At 43.5% G+C, this 23,868-nt stretch overlaps 1 non-coding gene across 1 annotated transcript; it reads left to right on the top strand.

The window, feature by feature from the left end:
• Positions 1 to 13,415: 13,415 nt before the first annotated feature.
• On the top strand, positions 13,416 to 13,492 carry trnaa-ugc (transfer RNA alanine (anticodon UGC)). Its single transcript has one exon. It is a non-coding gene; the product is annotated as a tRNA-Ala (tRNA).
• Positions 13,493 to 23,868: the final 10,376 nt, after the last annotated feature.

Here is a 23,868-nt window from a genome sequence, read left to right as displayed (position 1 = left end):
GGGATTAATCAACTAGGCATAAGGATGCATACACACACACGAACACACACACACACACACATATAATCACTCAGTCAATTTATCCAAGGTGCTGGTGTCATAACCTGAGGCTGCTGTTTTACATAACAGACTGGCTTAAGGGGAAGAGTGTGCTGAAATTGCATTGATGCATCGATCAGCTCACGCTTCCATGAAAAGGATTCCATGTGTAGATTAGCGTTGGGAGCTGCCAAAAGTTTCGGCTGGGACTCAAACAATCTTTCCATATTTAAATATATACACCCGGTGGTGTCGCTCTGTGATTTGCTGTCAAAGCAGCGTCAGTTGAATAGAATTAATCTGTAGGACCATGTGATAAATATGGATATTGTTACAGTCTGTGGAGAGAGGCCAGGGGAAGGGCATAGGGATTCACTATAGGCACAAAAACATACCTATGGTGCACACCCACGCACACAGTGAGTATGAACCAGGATCCACAATAGCACTTGTCTGAAGAGGCTCTCAGGAGCTCATCTCATCACTTCAACTCTTTGATAATCAATTACACAAACACAAAGACTCTGCACCGAGTCCCCCATCAGCACACACACGCACCTCTGGGCTGACAGATCCACAGGGAGCTCTCACATTCCTGGAGTCCAGCACTTTGATAATCAATTACACAAACACAAAGACTCTGGACACCCACACACAGACTTACTGTATGTGCACATAGTCACACACATGCGCACACACACAGCAGATATGAACCAGCATCCACAATAGCACTTCACTGAGGAGCATCTTCCAGATTTCAAAGAGGTTGAGTCCACCATCAGCACACACACACACACCCCTCTGGCCTGACAGATCCACAAGGAGCTCTCATATAATGTGTTTGTTACAGTTTTTTCCAATTGCTAACACACTAAAATGACATGCACAGCACAATTATTTAAACTGAGACACAGAGAGCAAAACCTCTTCTCAAGTCTCCAAAACTCTAAACACATTTTCTGCTTTACACACATTTTGCAATTCGACAATTTTTAAATGCACTGCACACGGTTCTCTGTATAAGACACAACAATCTGACCTAAAGTCACATGTTTGCCATTTCAAAACACTGCCATTCAAAATGACACTACATGAGCTAATTGGCCAATACATGTGCCACCTGGCCAAACACCTCAATGGTTAATTGTTACCACTTCAATCAGGAAGTAAGCACTATGAAAAGACCACAGGTGAGCACCTTTTGTTTAACAACAACAATGGAAGCCGTTGAAGAGGAAGAGGAAGGGTGAGAATGAGAGGGGGAGGAAGAGTGAGAGGTAGGGGTAGAGCTGGTAGAGGAGTTCATGGCCAAAGAAGACAACTCTCAAATGAAATCAGAGCAACCTTAGTTGATCATGTCATCAACCATGGGCTGACAATGCGAGAGGCTGGACAGAGAGTGCAGCCCAACTTGAGGCATTTTACTGTCGCCTGTGTCATCCGGACATTTAGACTGGAGTACAGGTATGTAACCAACATTTACTTCACACTATGTAGTACACCCCATGTCATAGTGTATCAGTTGGGTGACACCTCTTTACTTCATGAATGGCTGATGTCATACACTAACTGCACAAATTTCCTGTAGAATTTACTCTACTGTGGGGGAAATATCTTTAGGCTGCATTGTCCAAGCCCTATATTTTAGTATTTTTGTTTTTCTAAAGGACTGAGAGACGCAACCATGGTGGAGGAAGGGGTCAAATGTTCACCGGGATACAGGAAGCTGCCATTGTAAACTTGGTTTTGGAAAATAATGAAATCAGATTACGAGAAATTCAAAGCCACATCATCCAAGACAACACCATATTCAACAACATTCAACGAGTCAGTCTGTCCACATTGGCTCGCATTCTCAAGCGAAACCAAATCAGAATGAAACAACTTTATAAGGTGCCGTTTGAGAGAAACTCTCAAAGAAGAGTACTGAAAATGGATGCTCATGCAATCCCACATGAGTTCATCTTTATAGATGAGGCTGGGTTCAACCTAGCAAAGACCAGAAGAAGGGGAAGAAACGTCATTGTTCTAGATGTTCCTGGCCAACGTGGTGGGAACATCACAATGTGCGCTGCCATCTCCAATACGCATGGTGTCCTCCACCGTCATGCCAACCTTGGACCATACAACACAGCCCATATTCTCACATTTCTGGACAGACTCCACAACATTCTCATACCACCAGAGCGTATGAATGATGCAGACCATCAAAGAACCCGGTACGTTGTAGTATGGGACAACGTGAGCTTTCATCGTGCAGCCCCAGTCCAAAACTGGTTTGCTGACCACCCACCATTTCTCGTGCAATACCTCCCACCATACTCACCATTTCTGAACCCCATAGAAGAGTTCTTTTCGGCATGGCGGTGGAAGGTATACGACCGGCAGCCCTTTGTGCGCATGCCTCTTGTGCAGGCTATGGAAGAGGCATGTGATGAGATTGATGTGGGTGCGATTCAGGGATGGATAAGGCACTCAAGGCGCTTCTTCCTTCGATGTCTGGCAAGGGAAGATATTGCCTGTGATGTGGACGAGGCGTTGTGGCCAGACCCAGCTGTGCGGCAAGATGCTGCCTAATTATTTTTCTTGCCTCTTTTCTATATAATTTTTTCTTCTGCAATTTTCTTTTTCAGTTTACTCTTTTTTTGTGAGCATATTTTTGTTCAGTCCAATGTAAATATATCTGCTGTGCATATGTTGCACTGACTTGTTTGGGGAAAAATAAAAAATAAAAAATGTTTCAACAGCATGTGTGTGTATCTGCAAATATTTCTGTGCATCTGAAGAATTTTCTACAATTTGAACTATTTTAGTATTATGGCAAAGCATACTAAAGATGAGAGTGCTTTTCATTATGCCCAACAGTGTGTAGTTGGTTAGACAAAAATCTGGTAATATGAATGAAGTGTGTGCCATTTCGTGCAAACGTTTGATTTTGATAATGCTATATGTAGTTTAGGTTGCAGTGCTTAATTTTGCAGGATATATGAGTATTTTGCAGTTTGGGGGTGTGGTTTTGTGAATTGTGTTAAGTATTTTGATAAAACCAGCCTAGTTTGCAAAATTGTGTTTTAGCAATTGGGGAAAACTGTAAAGGGCCAGAAGAGACAGGTGTTTGAGAAGCTCAGTCAGTCGTTTAACCTTTAACAAACATAGTAGACCTGGTCCTGTTTGTAGGAGCATGGCGCCAGCAATGCAAGGGGCGCATGTTCCCTTTCCACTGAGGTTATATAACACAATGTAAATAGGTCGCTTTGGTTAAAAGCATGCTAAGTGGAATATTATATTGTACTCTGAGTGTACACAACATTAAGAACACCTTCCTAATATTGAGTTGCATCCCCCTTTTTCCCTAAATACAGCCTCAATTCGACAGGGCATGGACTCCGCAAGGTTTCGAAAGCGTTCCACAGGGATGCTGGCCCATGTTGACTACAATGCTTCCTACAGTTGTGTGAAGTTGGATGGATGTTCTATGGGTGCTGGACCATTCTTGATACACATGGGAAACTGTTGAGCGTGAAAAGTCCAGTAGCATTGCAGTTCTTGACACAAACCGGTGCACCTGGCACCTAGTACCATACCCATGCTCCTCTAGGATTTCATATGTCGATCAACTTGAAATTGATTTAAATTCTTATTTGCACCATGTGCATAAGGTAAAGAGTAAATTAAAGATGACATATCAAACTTGACTTCATTGAATTATTTTACCTGTTTCCTTCTTTACACAGGCAAACACGCAATTACTGTAAGAATTATTTACTTGGAAGTGTTTTTCTTTAGCCTTGCTTCTTGACATTTTAAATTGCTTATGCGTTCATAAGAAATATACCATTAATTGTGTCTGAATGGAATAATAACATTACCCTCGACTTGTTTTGGTCCTGACAAGTTTTGCCTGAGGCCATGTTATTTCGCCTCCGTTCCTGAAGTGAAAACTCCAGCGTTTGAGAAATTAGCAACATGAGGGGATAAATAAATTACCTCCAGGGCAGTTAAGAGGAGAAGCAGAACATTCTAGTTAAGTCTGTGTTTTAAATTAAATGTACATATATCATTAGGCAGACCTGGCCGGCCCCCAAGGCCACCTCACCTTCTCTTTTAACTACTATCTCACTATCGCCCATCACCCCCTCTCACCCTCCCCCTCTCTTCGATTTCTCCCTTTCTCACCTTCCCCTCCCCTTCGCTCTGTCCCTATCTCCTCTTCATCCTGTCTCTCTGTACTCTCTCCCCTTTTCCACAACTCCCTTCCTCTATCCCCTTCTTGCCTTCCCCTCCTCTCCACTCTCCCACAAGATTTCCCGGCTCCTGCCCTCACTCTCTTCTGTCCCTCATCCTCTCTTACTGTACTCTCTCCCAGCTTTGTGCATACCCTTTGGGAATTGCAAAAGCTGGTAGTCCTGCATTTGTTTAAAACATGATATTCAAGATGCAGTTAGAAAATAAACTTCAGAGTTGTATTTAATGTGAGTGACAGCTACTGACTGACTTTAGAGAGCTGAGAGCTGGTGGGAGCATGGTATGGAGTCCAGGCTGAGTTGGTACAGTAGCTCCCAGGACTACAAACTGTACATCGACAGTGTAAAGGCTTTCTGTCTTTCTCAGAAGACTTTCAGTACATGTTACACCCATATGAGCTGTGAGAGGAGTGAACTCAGGGGAACTGGACTCATGCCGTATGAGAGGAACTGTGACAGAGTCTCATCCCTGCAATCAGCAAAAACAAAAACCTGTTTAATAAAAGAACATCAGGCATATACATTTTTATAGAGGCTGTATTCGAGAGAGGTGAATTCTGAATATGAATTAGCGATACCATTTTAGAAGAAGGCTTTAAAGCCAAGAGCTACATGATCTCTTATGCAAAGCTAACCTGAATTGGATGAGAATTCATTCTGACAGAGCCATTCTCGAAGGAGAGCTAATATATCCAATAGGATATGCACAGGAGGTTTACCAACGCTGATGCTTATGCAAGGGTCTATGCTTCACAGTTTTCCTTATGTAACTTGTTCAAAGCCTGTCTGAATAGAACAGACCCTCAATTGGATCCAAATAAAAACAAATCATTACTTACCTGTCACGGTTTTCCTCCTCCTCTTCATCCGAAGAGGAGCAGGGATTGAACCAAAATGCAGCGGGTTGTGATGACATATTGATTTATTAAATAAACAAAACAGACAAAGACGAAAACGAACTATACTTGATATAACTAACAAAATAACAAAACGATGTAGACAGACCTGAACAAACGAACTTACAAATACACGAAGCACGCTGACACAGGAACAGACTACATAAACGCACGAACAAACCGAAACATTCCCGTATGGTGTAACATCGACACAGACACAGGAGACAACCACCCACAACGAACACTGTGAAACAACCTACCTAAATATGACTCTCAATTAGAGGAACGCCAAACACCTGCCTCTAATTGAGAGCCATACCAGGCAACCCTTAAACCAACATAGAAACAGAAAACATAGAATGCCCACCCAAACTCACGTCCTGACCAACTAACACATAAAACAAACTAACAGAAATAGGTCAGGAACGTGACATTACCAAATCATCTTAATCCCTTTTGGGACATATAGAACTCTAAGTACCCTGAACATATGTTATTTGCATATCCGTTGAAACGTATAAAACAACAATGTAATGCATTGTATAACGTTACACACTTCCTTGTCTGGCTCTGTCTGCAAATCACTATTTGTATTATGAAGATCTCTTTGTAGACATATTACCTATAATCTATAGATAGATTACCTATAATTAGCAACAAACACAGATGTCCCCGTCTTCTCCAAAACATGCCTCTGTGTCCCAGGCTAGATAAAGGTTGCCCCGTGTTGCTTTCTAGCTGGTCACAAAATTAATAAATCAGAGAAGACTTGGCGTCCCCTTCCGGCATATTCTAATGGCCACCATTGATCTGTTTTTTAAATCATCATTGCATTGGAACATTTCAATGTGGCTCCGGAGGGGATGTGATCTCCACTGCTCTGTTATACATAGGCTGTTTAATGGGGAAGGTTGTTGTTACTGCTAAGACTACTTTATTCTTCATTAATACCCTCTGGTTGCCAGGTGACAACCGTTCCAGATTTGTTCAGTAAGACTCAAACTGGCAACCACCCTGTTGATGGCCGGCCTCCCTAATGTAGCATCAAGCACCTAAGTAGCCTAAATAAGCCACCTTTTATTAACAAGGTGCAGTCCTTTTTACTTATAGCCCTGCCTACAACGAACAACTTGTTTTTATAAATTACATGAGCAAAGCATATTCCACTTTATTTGGAATGACAAGCCAGACACAATTAAACTGGCCTATTTATATAATTAATATTCGGAGGGCTGAAATTATTAAATATTAAAGCATTGAACCTGTTACTAAAGGCTTCCATCATACAAAAATGTTACTTAAATCCGAACTGGTTTTCCAGCAGATTAGTAAAGATGGCTCACCCCATGTTAAAAAATGTCATTTTTAACTATATTCAGAATGCAACCTCTCACTTTTGTTTTTTGGAAAATAAAATAATCTCCAGAATATATCTATTTTTAAAACAATTTAAATTTAATCCACCTTAAAAGACAGAATAAATATTACAACAAATATTACGGTTAAACTAAAATATACTATTTGATAAAAATACAAATAAATTGTTATAAAATCAATTTAAAAAGTATAATCTTTGTTAATGACATCATGAATACGACTGGTGGAGTTATGTCACACATGCAGATTTTGCTGAGATGAGAGAATCATTAGAACACTTGTTCTGGGGCTGCCCCTGGTTACAGGTTCAGGAATGGCTGAAGAATTGCAACATTTACCTGGAGCTACCTCTGCAAATAACACGCTGGGTGACTTGAAAAGCCAGTCAATCAATCAATAATAAAATAATTATTTTAGAAAAAGATTCATCTTTAATTTGCAATCGGTAGAAACTATGACAATAGAAAGATTTAGAACTTTTGTGAAAAGTTACAGCACAGTTAAAAAATATATGGCAATTAGAAATCAAAACGGGATGGTTTTCACAGATAAATGGGTTGAGGGTAGTTGAAGGGTAGGACATATGTTTTATTTATTTTGTTTAAATAGAGCTGTCATCAAGGCAAAGGGTGGCTACTTTGAAGAATCTCAAATCTAAAATCTATTTTGATTTGTTTCACACTTTTTTGTTTACTACATGATTCCATATGTGTTATTTCATAGTTTTGATGTCTTCACTATCATTCTACAATGTAGAACATAGCAAAAATAAAGAAAAACCCTTGAATGAGTAGGTGTGTCCAAACTTTTGACTGGTACTGTGAATATAACTAATGTAACATGTACTATGTCCATGAAATGTATATAGTATGTATAAGCTGTAAGTAGAAGCCTAAGTATTGTTGTCCATTATTTTACTCCAAATAGAGGGGTGGTAGGATTAGGGGAAAATAATAAAGAAGGAAACAAATATAGAAAAAAATATATAAATGGGCTATTAGAAATGATGCAGACAATAACATTGATATAGCCCACAATGTGCAATAGTAAAGCTGAAAAAAAAGTGAGGTCCTCGGATAAATATACTGAACAAAAATATAAACGCAACATGCAACAATTTCAACTATTTTATTGAGTTACAATTCATATAAGGAAATCAGACAATTGAAATAAATTAATTGGGCCCACCCACTGGGGAGCCAGGCCCAGGCAATCAGAATTAGTTTTCCCCACAAAAGAGCTTTATTACAGACAGAAATACTCCCCAGGGTGGCTGGTCTCAAACAATCCCACAGGGGAAGAAGCCGGATGTGGAAGTCCTAGGCTGGCATGGTTACACGTGATCTGCGGTTGTGAGGCCGGTTGGACGTACTGCCAAATTCTCTAAAACGACATTGGAGGCGGCTTATGGTGGAGAAAGGAACATTGAATTATCTGGCAACAGCTCCGTTGGACATCTCTGCCGATAGCATGCAAATCACACACTCCCTCAAAACTAGAGACAAACTGCACATTTTAGAATGGCCTTTTATTATCCCCAGCACAAGGTGAACCTGTGTAAGGATCAAGCTGTTTAATTGGCTTCTTCATATGCCACACCTGTCAGGTGGATGGATTATCTTGGCAAAGGAGAAATGCTCACTAACAGGAATGTAAACAAATTTCTTCACAACATTTGAGGGAAATAATATTTTTGTGCGTATGGAACATTTCTGGGATCTTTTTTCAGCTCATGAAACATGGGAAATATGTTGCGTTTATATTTTTGTTCAGTATACTAACAATATAAAACAGGTTATTTTTATCAAGGAGGAGCATGTAAACAGAGGCAACAAATTCAAAGAGAAATGCATTTTATTTTACATTTTGTCACGTGTGCTCCATCTTTTGTCACGTGTGCTCCAGCTAGGTCACCAGGCTGCTCGTTATGGCGCACACCTGTCACCATCGTTACGCACACTTGCGAGTCATCAGACTCACCTGGACTCCATAACTTCCTTGTTTACCTGCCCTATATACATTACTTACAATTAATGAGACGCCAACCTCCACACAGCAAGAGACAGAGGAGGCTGGTGGAATGAGCAATAGGAGGAGAGGCTCATTGTAATGGCTGCAATGGAATGAATGGAACGGTATCAAACAAATGGAAACCACATGTTTGACTCCGTTCCATTAATTCGATTCCAGCCAATACAATGAGCCTGTCCTCCTCCAGCTCATATCACTAGCTTCCACTGGCAAGAGAAATCTGTGAATGAATGCAAAGCCCTGCCCTTGATTGTCAACAAGCTGCACCTGACAGGCAATACAGAGAAGAAAGCTAGTCATAGTGTCCACTGGTCAGACTTGTTTGCTGTAAAATAACAGAAGTAGAGTCACTGTTTTATAATAAAATAGAAATGCATTGTGTTAGTGAACAAAGGGATGCAGACTCTATAAAAAGTATGTAATTGAATCCTTATTTTGTGTCTTTAATTGTTCTATTCAGAGAGAGAGTCACAACCTTTAGCAGAGACAGGAAGATGGTGCCAGGCAGAATTGGGATTTTTCAAATGGGGTCAAATAGAGCTTTTCCACTGTAGTGCCTTGAAATGACAAAACAGCGCCTCATCATAGATGAGTAAGACTTTTGAGAAAGTGAGAGGACGGAATTCTCTTTCCTCTTCTCCTTCCCCCTCCCCCTCTCTATTCACTCACTCAAACACACACACACACACACCAACACACACACACACACACACACACACACACACACACACACACACACACACACACACACACACACACACACACACACACACACACACACACACACACACACAAAGTCATAGACTCAGTGCCTATATCGGAAAAGGGACTTAGGTCTTGTCTACCATAACAACCACTGAGCTGGAGAAGGCCTCTAAATGACAGAAGAGGACACGTGCCATTGATTACTGTAGATACCCAGACTAATCTAACCATGACTGACATCCTCTTCCTCTCTCCACATCTCCAAAGACCTATACCCTATCGATTACGTCTAGCACTTTATCCATGATTGATATGTATGGCCTTCGTGGGGTCAATGCCCCCTGTTCTTTAATAAAAGGCAGGAGGAGTGAACATGGTCACCCATATTAGCACGGAGGAGCTCACAGCTCAGCAGATCCCTCTAAAATGCCTTAGGAGCACAACTGTTCAGCGAACATGCATCATTTACATACTCAGCTTTAATTCCATGATGTTGAGTTGCATTACGGTGAGTGAAAACACGCCACCCTTGACTCCTGCGCTAAGGGGATGATTTGCTAAGGATATAAGTAAATACATAAATAAACAGGCCTGTGTGCAATTTGCTGTTTTTCCACAGCGCAGCATCTCTGAGTGAATATTCAAAGTGTCCTGACAAGCGTTTGCAGAGATGAACTTATGAGGTAACCTTGGAATTTGCATCATCGTCAAATTGCCCTTACCTAACATGATGGCAAAGTGCAGTGGCATGCTAGGAAGCTGAGCTATTTGAGCTGGGAGGGAACAGTAGAGAGAGATTGAGTGAGTGAGTGAGTGAGTGAGTGAGTGAGTGAGTGAGTGAGTGAGTGAGTGAGTGAGTGAGTGAGTGAGTGAGTGAGTGAGTCAGTCAGTGAGTGAGTGAATGAGTGAGTGAATGAGTGAGTGAATGAGTGAGTGAGTGAGTGAGTTGTGTAAATTCGAAGGTTATGACGCACATTGTCTTATGTCACACTGTCAGCCATGCTCACATTAGAGAGAGAGAGAGAGAGAGAGAGAGAGAGAGAGAGAGAGAGAGAGAGAGAGAGAGAGAGAGAGAGAGAGAGAGAGAGAGAGAGAGAGAGAGAGAGAGAGAGAGAGAGAGAGAGAGAGAGAGAGAGAGAGAGAGAGAGAGAGAGAGAGAGAGCGAGAGACTTGTGTAAATGGCCAGTTTATGACTTCATATAGTCTCCTGTCACAAAGTCAGCCACGCCCACATTATCAAGATACAACCTACATTTTGGGGAACATTTTTGTTCCCAGAGGACATCATGGCATCCTGTCTTCATTTGACTGTTTACATCCATTATGTATTAGCTGCAGAGTGGAGACCGCATGTAACCGAGTCACTTAACTCCGCTACATGTACACCATAGGGAGACTCTGACCACATTGTCCCACAGCTAAGGACCAGGTGCTTTGTAGTGAATGGAGGTAAAGCGCTGTCCATGTCATAACTCTTTGTGTGTCACATCATGGCACGTCATCCCACAAGCACATCCCTCCTGTCCATAGATACATCATGGGGCTAACCCAGGACACGTTTCATTCCTCCTTCAAAACTGTATTACTGGGGCTAATGCTGGAGCTTTTCAATTATACATTGATACTGATTGTCTGTACCACGGAAATATAACAGGGCTTGTGTGGGTGGTATTAGGTGTTATTGAGTGCCTGGCACCCCAAGCTCTCAGTGTTTCATTGTGTCCATTAATAGACATACAACTTATTCTGAAATCTAGTAGCATCTACCTGTAGGGGGAGTCAATGTGATAGTAGTACATACTGTGAGATATTACAACATCTAGAACGCTTCTGTGATTAATCATGGGGAAAAAGAGCTACTGTGTGAATACGTGTATGAACGGCAATACGGGTTGATTCCATTGAACCGTTTGATTAATTTGATCACTCAGTTTAGTTGGTACATCAACTTTTTTATTTAATTTTTTTATTTCACCTTTATTTAACCAGGTAGGCCAGTTGAGAACAAGTTCTCATTTACAACTGCGACCTGGCCAAGATAAAGCAAAACAGTGTGACACAAACAACACAGTTACGCATGGGATAAACAAACGTACAGTCAATAACACAATAGAAAAATCTATATACAGTGTGTGCAAATGTAGTAAGATTAGGGAGGTAAGGCAATAAATAGGCCAAAGTGTCGAAATAATTACAATATAGCAAATAAACACTGGAGTGATAGATGTGCAGAAGATGAATGTGTAAGTAGAGATACTGGTGTGCAAAGGAGCAAAAAAAGGTATAACAACATGGGGATGAGGTAGTTTGGTGGGCTATTTACAGATGCGCTGTGTACAGATGCAATGATCGGTAAGCTGCTCTGACAGCTGATGCTTAAAGCTAGTGAGGGAGATATAAGTGTCCAGCTTCAGTGATTTTTGCAATTAGTTCCAGTCATTGGCAGCAGAGAACTGAAAGGAAAGGCTGCCAAAGAGGAGTTGGCTTTGGGGATGACCAGTGAAATATACCTGCTGGAGCGCATGCTACGGTTGGGTGCTGCTATGGTGACTAGTGAGCTGAGACAAGGCGGGGCTTTACCTAGCAGAGACTTATAGATGACCTGGAGCCAGTGGATTTGGCGACGAATATGAAGCGAGGGCCAGCCAACGAGAGCATACAGGTCGCAGTGGTATGTAGTATATGGGGCTTTGGTAACAAAACGGATGGCACTGTGATAGACTACATCCAATTTGCTGAGTAGAGTGTTGGAGGCTATTTTGTAAATGACAGCCGAAGTCAAGGATCGGTAGGATAGTCAGTTTTACGAGGGTATGTTTGGCAGCATGAGTGAAGGATGCTTTGTTGCGAAATAGGAAGCCGATTCTAGATTTCATTTTGGATTGGAGATGCTTAATGTGAGTCTGGAAGGAGAATTCACAGTCTAACCAGACACCAAGGTATTTGTAGTTGTCCACGTATTCTAAGTCAGAGCCGTCCAAGGTAGTGATGCTGGACGGGCGGGCAGGTGCGGGCAGTGATCGGTTGAAATGCATGCATTTAGTTTTACTTGCATTTAAGAGCAGTTGGAGGCCACGGAAGGAGAGTTCTATGGCGTTGAAGCTCGTCTGGAGGTTAGTTAACACAGTGTCTTAAGAGGGGCCAGAGGTATACAGAATGGTGTCATCTCAACCCTGTGGCACCCCCATAGAGACTGCCAGAGGTCTGGACAACAGGCCCTCCGATTTGACACACTGAACTCTATCAGAGAAGTAGTTGGTAAACCAGGCGAGGCAATCATTTGAGAAACCAAGGCTGTCGAGTCTGCCAATAAGAATGTGGTGATTGACAGAGTCGAAAGCCTTGGCCAGGTCGATGAATACGGCTGCACAGTACTGTCTTTTAATGATGGCGGTTATGATATCATTTCGGAGCTTGAGCGTGGCTGAGGTGCACCCATGACAAGCTCGGAAACCAGATTGAATAGCGGAGAAGGTATGGTGGGATTCGAATTCGAAATTTTAGAAAGGCAGGGTGTAACAGTTTGGGTCTGGAGTGTCTCCCCCTTTGAAGAGGGGGGGGGGTAGTTAGTAGTTGTCTCCTACTGCAGTACAGCTGTGTGAGTGACCTTATTACCGCCACTCCGGCAGTCATGAGTCATGACCGCAGTCAACTTCCACGTGACCGCTGGGTCACGGTAATCTCCTCTTATGCACTCTGGGCATGCGTTAGTAGTACCCAACTCTCTAACGATCGTCAGGTCGCTAAAGGTTGCTATATCGAATCCCCGAGCTGACAAGGTAAAAATCTGTCGTTCTGCCCCTGAACAAGGCAGTTAACCCACTGTTTCTAGACTGTCATTATAAATAAGAATGTGTTCTTAACTGACTTGCCTAGTTAAATAAAGGTTACATTTAAATACAAAATGACCTGGTACTCGGCGCTCTATTGTCTCTCTAACCACTCTGACGTCAAAGCCAATGCAATCGAAAATCACATCAAACACTTATCATCAATACAGTATCATGCTTTAAAAACTCACCTCACTGTGATCAATATGAAGAAAGAAGTTCAACAACAGGTTGAAACTAAGTGGAAAACATGGTTGTTGTGGATGTTGTTTCAAAGCCAACTGGACAGCAATGGTCCCGTGTGGCTCAGTTGGTAGAGCGTGGCGCTTGCAACGCCAGGGTTGTGGGTTCAATTCCCACGGGGGGACCAGGATGAATATGTATGAACTTTCCAATTTGTAAGTCGCTCTGGATAAGAGCGTCTGCTAAATGACTTAAATGTAAAATTTCTAAGGTGATGATTAATTCAAAACACTGATATGCATATTAGAGCTTATGCATAGGCCTATATATGAGCCCAAGCCCCCCCCCCCCCCAACAAAAATATTGTGCCATTATGCAATAATGGCCTAATCATCTGCCGCATATTACACACAGCAGGAAAACCTTTAAAATAAAACATATTTAAGATGTATTTTGTATGTAATACTCCACATTTCAACACATTCTAGTAATGGCCTTTGAGTGTGGACTGTTTTATTACGCATACTGGATGGACTGGTTACCGTATGCTACGTTCCAAACTATCTATCCATGAATCTGGGAGAGAATGTGTAGGCCTAGGGGATGCTGTTGGTTCAGCTATTGTGCAGGGCGGCTTACAGAGTTGGCCTACAATTATAGTGAATTTAGTATAGAGAGGGGCTGTCAACAATTTAATGAAATACGTTTAGTTGTGAAAACATGTTACTATCGATGTTACCGAACAGATTTCATTTGGTTTCCCAAATTAAGCACTGGGTAGCTGCAGGAAGAGGGTTGGAGAGCCCATGACATACATAGTTTGGGAGGTATTTCACCTGAGATTTGATGGTTGCCACTAAAAATATATATGTATATGTATTTCTCAGCTGCTCATATTAAGCACATTCTAATAAAATGGAGTAGCCTACCCTGAATTATTGAAAAAACGAACCACGGGAGAGCGGCCTCCATTCGCTATGTCTTTTTTCCCCTGCCCCTGTTCCTGACGATTTGATAATCAGCCATTCTAAATCTAAACTAATTTTACATATTAGTAAAGACAAGATTTAATTAAGAATAGTACTGATGGGTGAAAATACGATCACCTGATGAGAGAACAGCTTGTGTAGTAGCCTGAGGCAAAGAATGGAGCGCAAGCTTTTTTTACGACTCATCAATAACCTTAGAAAGACAGGGTAGGATAGAAATAGGTCTGTAGCAGTTTGGGTCTAGAGTGCCACCCCCTTTGAAGAGGGGGATGACCGCGGCAGCTTTCCAATCTTTGGGAATCTCAGACGATACGAAAGAGAGGTTGTATTAGGCTAGTATTAGGGGTTGCAACAATTCCGGCAGACAATTTTAGAAAGAGAGGGTCCAGATTGTCTAGCCTGGCTGATTTGTAGGGGTCAAGATTTTGCAGCTTTTTCAGAACATCAGCTATCTGGATTTGGGTGAAGGAGAAATGGTGGGGGCTTGGACAGGTTGCTGTGAAGGGTGCCGGGCAGTTGATCGGGGTAGGGGTAGCCAGGTGGAAAGCATGGCCAGCAGTAGAGAAATGCTTATTGAAATTCTCAATTTTAGTGGATTTATCGGTAGTAACAATGTTTCCTAGCCTCAGAGCAGTGGGCAGCTGGGAGGAGGTGCTCTTATTCTCCATGGACTTTACAGTGTCCCAGAACTTTTTGGAGTTTGTATTACAGGATGCAAATTTCTGTTTGAAAAAGCTAGCCTTAGCTTTCCTAACTGCCTGTGTATATTTGTTCCTAACTTCCATGAAAAGTTGCATATCACGGGGGCTATTCGATGCTAATGCAAAACGCCACAGGATGTTTTTGTGCTCTTCAAGGGCAGACAGGTCTGGAGTGATTCAGGGACTATATCTATTCCTAGTTCTACATTTTTTGAATGGAGCATGCTTATTTAAGATGGTGAGGAAGGCACTTTTAAAGAATAACTAGGCATCCTCTACTGACTGTTGTTACGGTGACTGTATTTGTTATGCTGATGAATGAGGACCCAAAAGCGACGTAATAGTAACAGAGTCTTTATTCCAGTATAAAACAAATAATGATAATCCTCTCGTCAATAGAGAGGAACGACTGGAGACGCGACCACAGACTGCAGGTCGCTTCAGGAAGGCACAGGCCGTAGCTGACATAGACACCTGCTCACACGCAGCATCTGAAGAAGGCAAAAGAACACGACAGGGCGGAACAAGACACAGGAACTGCAAACATCAAACAAGAATCCGACAAGGACAGGAGCGGAAAACAGAGGGAGAAATAGGGACTCTAATCAGAGGGCAAAATAGGGGACAGGTGTGAAAGAGTAAATGAGGTCGTAGGGAGAATGAGAAACAGCTGGGAGCATGAACGGAACGATAGAGAGAGAAAGAGAAAGAACCTAATAAGACCAGCAGAGGGAAGCACAGGGACAAGACATGATCAAAGACAAAACATGACAGTACCCCCCCACTCACCGAGCGCCTCCTGGCGCACTCGAGGAGGAACCCTGGCGGCAACGAAGGAAATCATCGATCAACGAACGGTCCAGCACGTCCCGAGATGGAACCCAACTCCTCTCCTCAGGACCGTAACCCTCCCAATCCACTAAGTACTGGTGACCACGTCCCCGAGAACGCATGTCCATGATCTTCCGTACCTTGTAAATAGGAGCGCCCTCGACAAGGACGGGGGGGGGGGAGGGAAGACGAACGGGGGCGCGAAGAAAAGGCTTGACACAGGAGACATGGAAGACAGGGTGGACGCGACGAAGATGTTGCGGAAGAAGCAGTCGCACAGCGACAGGATTGACGACCTGAGAGACACGGAACGGACCAATGAACCGCGGAGTCAACTTGCGAGAAGCTGTCGTAAGGGGAAGGTTACGAGTGGAAAGCCACACTCTCTGACCGCGACAATACCTAGGACTCTTAATCCTACGCTTATTGGCGGCTCTCACAGTCTGCGCCCTGTAACGGCAAAGTGCAGACCTGACCCTCCTCCAGGTGCGCTCACAACGTTGGACAAAAGCCTGAGCGGAGGGAACGCTGGACTCGGCGAGCTGGGACGAAAACAGAGGAGGCTGGTAGCCAAGACTACTCTGAAACGGGGACAGCCCGGTAGCAGACGAAGGAAGCGAGTTGTGAGCGTACTCAGCCCAGGGGAGCTGTTCTGCCCAAGACGCAGGGTTTCGAAACGAAAGGCTGCGTAAAATGCGACCAATCGACTGATTGGCCCTTTCTGCTTGACCGTTAGACTGGGGATGAAACCCGGAAGAGAGACTGACGGAAGCACCAATCAAACGACAGAACTCCCTCCAAAACTGTGACGTGAATTGCGGACCTCTGTCTGAAACGGCGTCTAACGGGAGGCCATGAATTCTGAACACATTCTCAATGATGATTTGTGCCGTCTCCTTAGCGGAAGGAAGCTTAGCGAGGGGAATGAAATGTGCCGCCTTAGAGAACCTATCGATAACCGTAAGAATCACAGTCTTCCCCGCAGACGAAGGCAGACCGGTAATAAAGTCTAAGGCGATGTGAGACCATGGTCGAGAAGGAATGGGAAGCGGTCTGAGACGACCGGCAGGAGGAGAGTTACCTGACTTAGTCTGCGCGCAGTCCGAACAAGCAGCCACGAAACGACGCGTGTCCCGCTCCTGAGTAGGCCACCAAAACCGCTGGCGAATAGAAGCAAGCGTACCCCGAACGCCGGGGTGGCCAGCTAACTTGGCAGAGTGAGCCCACTGAAGAACAGCCAGACGAGTAGAGACAGGAACGAACAGAAGGTTACTAGGACAAGCGCGCGGCGACGCAGTGTGAGTGAGTGCTTGCTTTACCTGTCTCTCAATTCCCCAGACAGTCAACCCGACAACACGCCCTTCAGGGAGAATCCCCTCGGGGTCGGTAGAAGCCACAGAAGAACTAAAGAGACGGGATAAGGCATCAGGCTTGGTGTTCTTATTTCCCGGACGATAGGAAATCACGAACTCGAAACGAGCGAAAAACAACGCCCAACGAGCTTGACGTGCATTAAGTCGTTTGGCCGAACGGATGTACTCAAGGTTCTTATGGTCAGTCCAAACGACAAAAGGGACGGTCGCCCCCTCCAACCACTGTCGCCATTCGCCTATGGCTAAGCGGATGGCGAGCAGTTCGCGGTTACCCACATCATAGTTGCGTTCCGATGGCGACAGGCGATGAGAAAAGTAAGCGCAAGGATGGACCTTATCGTCAGACTGGAAGCGCTGAGACAGAATGGCTCCCACGCCCACCTCTGAAGCGTCAACCTCGACAATGAATTGTTTAGTGACGTCAGGAGTAACAAGGATAGGAGCGGATGTAAAACGCTTCTTGAGGAGATCAAAAGCTCCCTGGGCGGAACCGGACCACTTAAAGCAAGTCTTGACAGAAGTCAGAGCGGTGAGAGGGGCAGCCACTTGACCGAAATTACGAATGAAACGCCGATAGAAATTAGCGAAACCGAGAAAACGCTGCAACTCGACACGTGACTTAGGGACGGGCCAATCGCTGACAGCCTGGACCTTAGCGGGATCCATCTGAATGCCTTCAGCGGAAATAACAGAACCGAGAAAAGTGACAGAGGAGACATGAAAGGCGCACTTCTCAGCCTTCACGTAGAGACAATTCTCTAAAAGGCGCTGGAGTACACGTCGAACGTGCTGAACATGAATCTCGAGTGACGGTGAAAAAATCAGGATATCGTCAAGGTAAACGAAAACAAAAATGTTCAGCATGTCTCTCAGTACATCATTAACTAATGCCTGAAAGACAGCTGGAGCATTAGCGAGACCGAACGGCAGAACCCGGTATTCAAAATGCCCTAACGGAGTGTTAAACGCCGTTTTCCACTCGTCCCCCTCTCTGATGCGTACGAGATGGTAAGCGTTACGAAGGTCCAACTTAGTAAAGCACCTGGCTCCCTGCAAAATCTCGAAGGCTGACGACATAAGGGGAAGCGGATAACGATTCTTAACCGTTATGTCATTCAGCCCTCGATAATCCACGCAGGGGCGCAGAGTACCGTCCTTCTTCTTAACAAAGAAAAATCCCGCTCCGGCGGGAGAGGAAGAAGGCACCACGGTACCGGCGTCGAGAGAAACAGACAGATAATCCTCGAGAGCCTTACGTTCGGGAGCCGACAGAGAGTATAGTCTACCCCGAGGGGGAGTGGTCCCCGGAAGGAGATCAATACAACAATCATACGACCGGTGAGGAGGAAGGGAGCTGGCTCTGGACCGACTGAAGACCGTGCGCAGATCATGATATTCCTCCGGCACTCCTGTCAAATCACCAGGTTCCTCCTGAGTAGAGGGGACAGAAGACACAGGAGGGATAGCAGACATTAAACACTTCACATGACAAGAAACGTTCCAGGATAGAATAGAATTACTAGACCAATTAATAGAAGGATTATGACAAACTAGCCAGGGATGACCCAAAACAACAGGTGTAAAAGGTGAACGAAAAATCAAAAAGGAAATGGTCTCACTGTGGTTACCAGATACTGTGAGGGTTAAAGGTAGTGTCTCACATCTGATACTGGGGAGAAGACTACCATCTAAGGCGAACATGGGCGTGGGCTTCCCTAACTGTCTGAGAGGAATGTCATGTTTCCGAGCCCATGCTTCGTCCATAAAACAACCCTCAGCCCCTGAGTCTATCAAAGCACTGCAGGAAGCAGCCGAACCGGTCCAGCGTAGATGGACCGACAAGGTAGTACAGGATCTTGATGGAGAGACCTGAGTAGTAGCGCTCACCAGTAGCCCTCCGCTTACTGATGAGCTCTGGCTTTTACTGGACATGACATGACAAAATGTCCAGCAGAACCGCAATAGAGGCAAAGGCGGTTGGTGATTCTCCGTTCCCTCTCCTTAGTCGAGATGCGAATACCTCCCAGCTGCATGGGCTCAGTCTCTGAGCCGGTGGGAGGAGATGGTTGAGATGCGGAGAGGGGAAGCACCGTTAACGCGAGCTCTCTTCCACGAGCTCGATGACGAAGATCTATCCGTCGTTCTATGCGGATGGCGAGTGCAATCAAAGAGTCCACGCTGGAAGGAACCTCCCGGGAGAGAATCTCATCCTTAACCTCAGCGTGAAGTCCCTCCAGAAAACGAGCGAGCAACGCCGGCTCGTTCCAGTCACTGGAGGCAGCAAGAGTGCGAAACTCTATAGAGTAATCCGTTATGGATCGATCACCTTGACATAGGGAAGCCAGGGCCCTGGAAGCCTCCTTCCCAAAAACTGAACGATCAAAAACCCGTATCATCTCCTCTTTAAAGTTCTGATAATCGTTAGAACACTCAGCCCTTGCCTCCCAGATAGCTGTGCCCCACTCCCGAGCCCGACCAGTAAGGAGTGATATGACGTAAGCGATCCGAGCTCTCTCTCTTGAGTACGTGTTGGGCTGGAGAGAGAACACAATATCACACTGGGTGAGAAAGGAGCGACACTCAGTGGGCTGCCCAGAGTAACATGGTGGGTTATTAACCCTAGGTTCCGGAGACTCGGAAGACCAGGAAGTAGCTGGTGGCACGAGACGAAGACTCTGAAACTGTCCAGAGAGATCGGAGACCTGAGCGGCCAGGGTCTCAACGGCATGACGAGCAGCAAACAATTCCTGCTCGTGTCTGCCGAGCATAGCTCCCTGGAACTCGACGGCAGTGTTGAGAGAATCCGTAGTCGCTGGGTCCATTCTTGGTCGGATTCTTCTGTTATGCTGATGAATGAGGACCCAAAAGCGACGTAATAGTAACAGAGTCTTTATTCCAGTATAAAACAAATAATGATAATCCTCTCGTCAATAGAGAGGAACGACTGGAGACGCGACCACAGACTGCAGGTCGCTTCAGGAAGGCACAGGCCGTAGCTGACATAGACACCTGCTCACACGCAGCATCTGAAGAAGGCAAAAGAACACGACAGGGCGGAACAAGACACAGGAACTGCAAACATCAAACAAGAATCCGACAAGGACAGGAGCGGAAAACAGAGGGAGAAATAGGGACTCTAATCAGAGGGCAAAATAGGGGACAGGTGTGAAAGAGTAAATGAGGTCGTAGGGAGAATGAGAAACAGCTGGGAGCATGAACGGAACGATAGAGAGAGAAAGAGAAAGAACCTAATAAGACCAGCAGAGGGAAGCACAGGGACAAGACATGATCAAAGACAAAACATGACAGTATTACCACCACACCGGAGGTCAGGAGTGATGATCACAGTCAAATTCCATGTAACCGTTTAGTCACAGTAACTAGGCGGCTCCAAGCTCTGATGCTGCTGATGGTCATTACTAGCATACCAAACTTGCTAACTGCCTGGTACTCAGCACTCCATTGTCCCTGTAATCACTCTGACATCAATGCAAATGTAATTGAAAATCAAATCAAACACTTCATGAGAGCGCATGAGCTCATGTTGTGCAACATTTCTGTAGGCTATGCAATTGTATGAGAGTTTTGATGGCCTCTTTTAAAAGGATGGGGATTCCATAAGCTTTATATAGACTAGGTCTACTATATTTATTTCTCAACTGACCTAATATTAAGCACATCGCTTCTCTTTTCAAATCATAGTCGCACACATCATGTAGCCTAGTCCGCAGGTCTATATGTTTTGATAAGGTTTGTATCACAAATAAAGAGGCCAAATAACTTCTTAAACCTTTTCTCAATATAGGGGGTGCTGTTTCAACATTAGCATTTATCGTCTCCAAATTAAACTGCCTCATACTCAATTCTTGCTCGTACAATATGCATATTATAGTTATTATTGGATAGAAAACACTCTCTAGTTTCTATAGCCGTTTGAATTATGTCTCTGAGTGAAACAGAACCCATTCTACAGCACTTTTCCTGATATGGAGTGAGATTTCAGACATTTTGGCCTCTGGTCCCAGGTCAGTTTTAAAGTCCCTGTAAATCCTATGAGGATACAAACACTGCCCATGCCTTCCTCTAGATGTCAGTAAGAGGTGACAATTTGGATGGAGTCGATTGCGCAATCAGGGCCAGTATAAAATAGAAAAGACCGGATGTACCGTTCTTTTCCCGCTGCGCCTCACGCAAGATGGACGTCGGACTCTCTCTCTTTCCAAGCATTGGTTTAGCCACTTATATATCGCCGGTCATGTTTTTACTCGTTATAGGTGTTAAAAACATCATAAGGTAGTTAATTTAAACCGTTTTATAGCAATTTATATCCGTTTAGTGCGATTTTGAGGCATTGCTTTGTGATGCACATTGAAGCACCGGGCACGTTTCGGGGTCCCGGTCGAACGTTAGTGGGCATTTCGACGGACAAGAGGACAGCTTTCGACCAAAAGAAGATTAGACCCAAGAAAGGATTCATTGCCCAAGATACTGATGGAAGAACAGCTCACAGTAAGAACTATTTATGATGATAAATCGCTGTTCTGTTGAAAAATTTTAAACGCATATGTCGCCATTTTGTTATGTGTAGCTTCGCTTGGCGGACCCGGTATTGCACAGTAAGGATAATTTTACAAATTTAAGTCAGCGATTGCATTAAGAACTAATTTGTCTTTCGATTCCTGTCAACCCTGTATTTTTTAGTCAAGTTTATGATTAGCTATCGATTAGACTAGATCACTCTCAAATATAGCGCCCGACATTTTCAGGGCAGTTTTGCTAGTATTCTCATTGTATAACCACGGTTTTTTGTGGCTAAATATGCACATTTTCGAACAACCTCTATATGTATTTTGTAATATGATGTTACAGGAGTGTCATCGGAAGAATTCTGAGAAGGTTAGTGAAAAAATTAATATATTTTGGTGATCATAACGTTATCGCTCCCCTTGCCTTTGATTCATGCTGGGGTAACGTTTGCACATGTGGTATGCTAATATAACGATTTATTGTGTTTTCGCTGTAAAACGCTTCGAAAATCTGAAATATTGTCTGAATTCACAAGATCTGTGTCTTTCCATTGCTATGCTTTGTCTATTTTTATGAAATGTTTTATGATGAGTAAATTGGTAATACACGTTGCTCTCTGTATTTATTCTAGCCGAGTTGTGATGGTGGGTGCAATTGTAAACTATGATTTCTACCTGAAATATGCACATTTTTCTAACAAAAACTATCCTATACAATAAATATGTTATCAGACTGTCATCTGATGAGGTTTTTTCTTGGTTAGTGGCTATCAATATCTTTATTTGGCCGAATTGGTGATAGCTACTGGTGGAGAGAAAAAATGGTGGACAAAGAAAAATGGTGTCTTTTGCTAACGTGGTTAGCTAATAGATTTACATATTGTGTCTTCCCTGTAAAACATTTTAAAAATCAGAAATGATTGCTGGATTCACAAGAAGTGGATCTTTCATCTGGTATCTTGGACTTGTGATTGAATGATATTTAGATGCTACTATTTACTTGTGACGCTATGCTAGCTATGCTATTCAGCTTTTTTACTGGTGGGGGGTGGGGGGTGCTCCCGGATCTGGGTTTCTGACTCGTTAGAAGTTAAAATGAATGTACAACCGGTGTAGATTCTAACTGGCATAAGAAATAGCCTAATGGTTTATCCAAATTTTAAGCTAAACGTTCTGATCTGTTTCATCAGCCTCATTGCTTTAAAAAGGGAATTATAATGATTATATTCAGCCGAAGGACACAACGGCCACTTTGGCCACAAAAGGCATGGATTTTTTTAGGGGACGTTATGGCCAAACAAGGGGGATACTGCCAGAAAATTTGAGGTCTGGTGAGAATATTATCTAGTGCTTGTCAAATTGTGAATGAGAGACTGATGAAGTGTGTGCAGCCTGCTCAAGAAACAAAGCATAGTTCATGCCTTTCATGTAATTTTTTTTGAATAATCATTACAGTTGTATCACGCCGCCTTAGAATGTATTAAAAATCTAAACATATAGCCCAACATTTGCATCACAACTAAAGTTGCATAAATAACTCTCAATTACGCATAGAGGAAGACCTGTTTCTTCGTTAAGAACTTAACACAGGAAGATATCCTTTCTATTCTATTGAGCTTTGTTCAATTGTATTCTTCATAATATAAAATAATGCCACGAAATACTAAGCAAATCTTGTCTGCTAGATGAACTAGTGTAGCCCACAGCCATATGGCATAGCCAGAGCATGGCCTAACATAAGGACAACGCCGAGTATGCTATTCTGTTCTTCTAAAATAGACTACATTATTTTCATTTCATGTTTCTTTAGACCTGTCTAAAATAAATAATGTGATTTATTGTGATGGTGTAGGCTATATTACATGGATATATTAGACTTTCTAAGATGTAGATGTTCCAAAGGTCTGCATCAGTGGCTTGTAGGCTATGTGTGGAAGCCATGAGATGCTAAACGTGTTTATGTTCATTAACGGTAAATTACAGTGAGACCGGCAGTTATTTGCTTGACAATCACCAGCTGACAAAATGTAATGACCAGCATAGCCCTACTCAGGAGGCATCTAAACAGCGTGCTGGTATCATTTTTTAAAGATAGTATCTCTCCTTTCTTTTGAAATGCTTTGGCAAGAGCCAGATATAAAGA

This window comes from Salvelinus alpinus, chromosome 17, assembly GCF_045679555.1.
Source record: "Salvelinus alpinus chromosome 17, SLU_Salpinus.1, whole genome shotgun sequence".
NCBI classification, from domain to species: domain Eukaryota; kingdom Metazoa; phylum Chordata; class Actinopteri; order Salmoniformes; family Salmonidae; genus Salvelinus; species Salvelinus alpinus.
The sequence above is the reverse complement of the archived record's forward strand: the minus strand, read 5'-3'. Positions and strand labels throughout refer to the sequence as shown.